Source organism: Monomorium pharaonis, chromosome 7, assembly GCF_013373865.1.
Source record: "Monomorium pharaonis isolate MP-MQ-018 chromosome 7, ASM1337386v2, whole genome shotgun sequence".
Classification (NCBI taxonomy): domain Eukaryota; kingdom Metazoa; phylum Arthropoda; class Insecta; order Hymenoptera; family Formicidae; genus Monomorium; species Monomorium pharaonis.
The window spans coordinates 11,662,197-11,668,252 of NC_050473.1; positions in this window are offsets into that span (position 1 = coordinate 11,662,197).

The following is a 6,056-nucleotide window of genomic DNA, read 5'->3' on the forward strand; positions in this document are numbered from 1 at the left end:
GATAAGACATCATGTTTTAGATGATATTATCCATGACATTCTTTTTTATCGTGACACGCAATCTGAATTGACAACTTTATCGCAATATAAGACAAAGTACTATAAAACAAAGTGTGTATGAAGTAGAATTCATACAATTGTTAATGTTTATTGTTGTAAAATTAATGTTAATAAGTGGATCGAATAAAGAAAATTTAATGTAATATATGTTAATTAAAAAAAATCTTAATACGTAATTGCAAGTCTCCTCCAAAGTATTTGACAGTGATTCTTTACAGTGAATTAAACCAAAAGAAAAAGAATACATTAAGATTTAATTACTGATTGATACACTCAATTAGCATCTACTAATACTCATACCTAAGTATTGGGCAATTAAGAAAAAAAAATGACGCTGAAAGCAGATGGAGAGCTCGTTAGACACGACGGGCTTTTTCACGGATTAGCTTTGAACTCTATATGGCCCATCCGTAGCGTTGACAACATCGGAAGATTTAGTTGCGGAGACACTCACAGCTCTGCTGCGATTGCTTAGAGTAACGAGGCAGGCGTTAACCTCCGTGGAAACTAATCCGAGGGAAATGTCGGGGAGAGAAAGGCTTTCGATGTAATTCTTAGCTTAAGCCGAGCATCGATCATTTTCTTTTTCCGTTGCCGAGCTGTACCACCGGCTCGCACATGTCGAGAGTTACCGTGCCGCATCACGAGAAATACGGTTAACAGAGCGCTGTCCATCTCCCGCGAGAGGATCGAGAGAAACTCGTGCGGGATATGCGCGAATTACGAACTCAAACCCGGAGAAAATAGATAGAAGTCCAAGAGAAGCTTCAGAATGATGAACAATTAAAGAGAAGATAGAGCTCTGTGTCTGCAAAAAAAAAAATACGATATAAGAACGAATCGACACGTTACGAGTATGCGAGATGCACGGCACATTAAAGATGTCAGGCAATGAACACGACAAGAAAATCAGGAAGATTCACACCGCTAAGGACAGTGAAAAATCAATGAGATCTGCTCTCTGTCTCATTCTCTCTCTTGGTATTTTTGCGTTTGAATATATATACATATTGCGAGAGATATGTTAAATAAATCTGTAAAAAAGTCCTCAGCGATGACGTTTGCGGACCGGGAAGAAGAGAAGGACGTGATAGTTGATAGCGAGGGCAATAGAATTTTCTGAGTATCACTGCTAACAAGCGAGCCTAGCAACTTCTCGCAGAAACGTGGCTTCCTTACTTTTCGGCCAATAAATGCCGCTTTATCGCGGAGACCGAGACTTGCATCTTTTGTTCGAGAAACCATATTTATGCAATAAGAATAGCTCTGGGCATCGATTATTCATATTCACATAAGAAAGGAAAATCCAGACAAAAAAAAAATACTTAATTTTTCTCATGTTCGTATTTTTATTTATATTTCATTATGCACTGTTAATTTCCATTGAGTCGCCATTGCTCCTATCCAATATTCGATTAATTTGACTAAATGAAGTAGTTAATTTGACTAATATTGAGTTATAATATATCGTTGATTGTTTTAAATTTAATCTTCGTTGATTTGTTAAATTTAACCTTCTTATTGGGTAGGAGCAGTAGGCGAGCTATGAAATCGTTAAAAATGACTCGATTGAGTAAAATTTGACGCTCTGAGTTTAACAGTGTGTACTCCACTGCGATATTATATTAGAAAATATCTATCAAATTCTAGATGCGTCTAGATCCAGAATAATAAAGTGTTATGATTAAACGACTGGAAATAGTCATTTATTATAACAATAACCATTATCAACAATGACGGTGAAAATATGGGCGTTCAAGTTGTTTATGGAATCTACGAAAATTTGAGATGGAAAAGAGAGACGGGGCTCTCGAGAGAATAGGCGGGTGCATAGATTGAACGTAAAGAAACGGAGAAATGGGGGGGAAAAAAGAGAAGTGTGCAAAATGATGCGGTAGATAAACGACAGGCTCGTAGATTCGCCGTGGGATATCGCGCGAGTTCATTGCCTTTCATGAGGACGGCGAGAGTGTTTTCCAAGACCGATGGTCAATTCCAGATCCCATCCAATTCTTTTTCGTAAAGTGCGCTGCACCCGATTATAAATAAAGATGAGGAACACGACGCGGCGTAAACCGACTGGCTCTGGAGATCTGGTTTCTTAATTCTCATCCGGTGACGTACAGCGCGCAACGTGTCAATCTTGTAAGATGTCTCAAACGTGCGAGCAATTCGGTCCAAAACAATTCGTTTGTGGCGTAAAGACGCGATTAAGATCTCAATTCGCCGTGACATCGCCGCAGGTGAGGAGCGCCCTTTCGAAATCTCTCGCATCCCCTCCAAGTGGAGGTACACACTTCTCGGGTGGGGCGGGAGGGGGGGGGAGGAGGGAAAAAACCGGAGACCGCTTACGTTTCGCGGGAATTGAATTAACCTTACGAGACTCCGTTTCCCGGAACGTTCGCTGCCGTATTAATTATAGCGGTGCAGGGTTGAGAGCAGCATCTGCGAGTGACAGCGTCGTCTCTCTCGTACGAGAAGGTGGCGGGCGGGCAAGGAGATAGGGCGTCGCGAAGGTGCGAGGGAGGTCGAATGGGAGAGAGACGCTCCGAGAGGGGTAAGGAAAGCGGAACCCGTGGCGAACAATAAAGAAATTCCACGATTTTCAGCGGGACGATACCGACCGCGAGAGCGCGCGTTGTCATCTTCGCATACCATCGTTCGTTCGTTCGTTCGTTCGTTCGTTCGTTCGTTCGCTCGCTTGCCCGCTCGACGTTGAACGAAGGGCGAGTTCTTCGAGTTAATGAAATCCATCGGCACCAAGTTGAGCCACTGCCGCGGCGAATCGACATCATCTCGCGCGTGGGAAGCTATCAGCTATCGCCTGAAAAATTAAAAATTGCGACCCCGACGCGCGCGCCCGTCTCCCCTTCCTCCCCCTCTCGCTGTCGAGAGCAAATCGAATTGGCTTTTTATCGAAATTCGACTTTTCTGCCCTCGGATTAAATTGCACGATATAAAATCTGTCGTTCGGGAAATTGATTCTGTATTCAGAAGCGTGCGATTTGAAAGAAATCTATTTCGCTTAAAATATTTGTAATTTCGCTTCATTATTTTTCGAACTGTGCATGAACTTAATATTTAAACGCTTAATTAATAATCCCCGTTATTTTTAAATCACAATATTTTTATAAGTGATATTCTTACAAATAAATATTATTTATTTTTACCTATCATCTAAACTAACCTGTTTATAATCTAAAGAAATACAAGTCTTATCGCATTTCAAACTCCATTACTCGACCATATCATCGTGTTAACATACCGTGATTTTGTTCGTTCCAGCGCTGCGACTGACAATGACGGGGGGGATGTGACGAAAGGCTAATGATTTTACGGGATGACGCGATTGAACTCATCGAAGGACGGTTAAAGCTTCTCGCGAATTATTAGCACTGTGCACGTGCACGTGCCGCGAGCAACTAACTGATCGCTCGCTATTAGGCGAACTATCTCGAAAAGACTCGCAGCGGGCAGAAGCGAGTCGCTTCAAGCGACGCGAACCATGCAAAGGAGCCAACGAGCCCTGTCCTCTCCCGACTCAACCATGTTTCCCGCAGCGTAAAAATATCACCTCGAGGAGCACAACGGCGATGTTCCGTGTGTGACCTACCTAGTTTCCATATTTTCTTGTATTTAATTTCGCGACATGACTGACACGGGGGAGGGCTCGACATATCTATTTGCTGCGACGCAAAATGGCAAGTGGGCGAGTCGCAGATAGACGCGCCGGTTTCCTTGAAATGGACGGAACATTCGAAACGGATGAAACCACCTCGCAGCAGCCGCTGCCTCATCTCGAAGATTAAATTCGCGACTAGACTGCGTCGTGGCGAAGACGTCGGACGAGAGGCCGGGTCCGGATCGTAACTCGCGACGTCTCCGTCGCATTTGCAGGTAGTGTCGACTCATTGAATTCTATTCATCGAGCACCCGAGTTGCGCATCATTCAATTACGCGTTTTCTCAATCCCGTTCTCCCTATACCGAAGGGGAAGACGAACGACTTTCGCAGCACCTCTCCATTTTCGTACAATGCATTATTTGGCACCTATTGTGCTCGACGCTCGCACATTTGTCGTGCCACTTATCGAAGATTATCGATAATTTGGCGCGTGCCTTATAAAATATAAATAAATTAAATGGTAGGTGGAAAACATACAAAATGCAAAATTAAATTCCTAATATGCGACAAAGATCTGGAGACAAATAAATGTATTTTGCATTTACTTCTGCATGGCATTTGCAATTGAGCTAAAGATTTTGTTTACAATTATGTCAATACTAAGGTGCAACATAGAACATTAATATAAGTTTTTATTTTATTATATAGGTGTCATGATAGCCAATTGCAAGATTTACGAGGAAAAAGTGAATTATATTTTGATTGTTCTATTTACTTAACGGAACTGCGAATGTTTGATAGTTGGACAGAATAATGTGAGTTACGAGTAAGAAACGTCGTCATTTACTCCCCGTTTGTCATTTGTGAAGATAAAACTTAATTAAAATAAGTTAAAAATCAAGTTGATTATCAAGATTTTCAAGTCAATAAACCCCAAAGTGGGAGAAACTCCTGGAGGACTTTTAATTTTTTCTTTCACTCGTAAATATCTTTTTGGTGTCACAAATTATACACTGTACTTTACAATAAACGCACACGTTTCAATCCTTCCATAAAAATCCCCGGAAATATATTTTAAAAAAGTATTGCCTATGATTTGCGTATGCTTAGCCGTGTCACGGTAAGAAAAAAAAAATTTATAGACGCGCGATTATAACTATACAGATTAAATTATCGACTAAACGCTAGCATCATTAACTGAGATAGCGAAGATCACTGATGAATCTGACCCCAGGCAATATTAATTCAATTTACCTAGATGTCTCGTTATCTCGGTGATAAACTCTCATCTCTAGATTCTCTTACTCCGATATTAATCACCCGTCCATTTCCGTGAAACAAATCGTAAAACCTTACGATTAAAAGCGATTAGCGGCGATTTCTTTAGCAACAAGTTGCACCTCGTGTGTTTTTCCCAGGAGTTTCCTAAAATCAACAAGTGAATTCGCTTCCTGCCTGGAATTTCTATATTGCTTTCGCGTTCGACTCCACAGGTGGCAAACTGGCAACGAGAACGACTTTCTGGGAAGTCCTCCGTGCGAAAAGGGGGTTGGCTCGTCATTTGCCTGCTTTAACAAACGTGAAGAACATCCGCCTTGCGTTTCTTCCCGATTGGCCGGAAACTTCGGCCCGAGCGAATGTCAAAAATAGACGGCGACGCGATGCGATGCAATGATGGGCGAATATATCGGGGCTATCTTTGTTTCTGGAATGCGATAAGAGACGTTTTAATAAAGAGCTGAAGGGGCGTTGACGACTCATATAGAGAATTCTTCGCGATCTCTGCATTCCTTTGTAGCCTCGAAGTAAATTCCGTGCGTATCGCGCCATTCCCATGCGGCTAAAGCCGGGGAATCTTGATTACATTCGTGTGTACCGCGTTAGAGCTAAAATTATGAAATGATTTACCTCTCGCTCCTTTTAATGATCTTTCGAAAGGATTCACATTATATATTTTTCAAGCAATGTCAAGACGTGGAAAAATTATATCGAATACGAAACTGCGAAACAAATGCGGTTTTTATATATTTTGACGGATTCTCGAAAGGATCTCAATTTTACAAAACCCGACAATAAAAACAAATTATTTTCGCGTTTTCGCGTAGAATTATAAATCATTTTGATGATGAAGATGTCTCGTATTGATGCGAAATGAGAAAAAAGTAAATGAAGCAACAGATAGATATTGTCAATTTTGTTAAAAGATTGACAGATTTGAGAAGGGGTGGATCGCGAGAGAATGGATGATACAGAGACAATATGGGGGCGTCAACAATCGTCCCGATAGAGGGGGAGACGGATGACCAGAGTAATATCAAAATAGGCCACGCGAAAGAGGAAACTCATCTAGAGTGGGGAGAAATGAAAGGAAA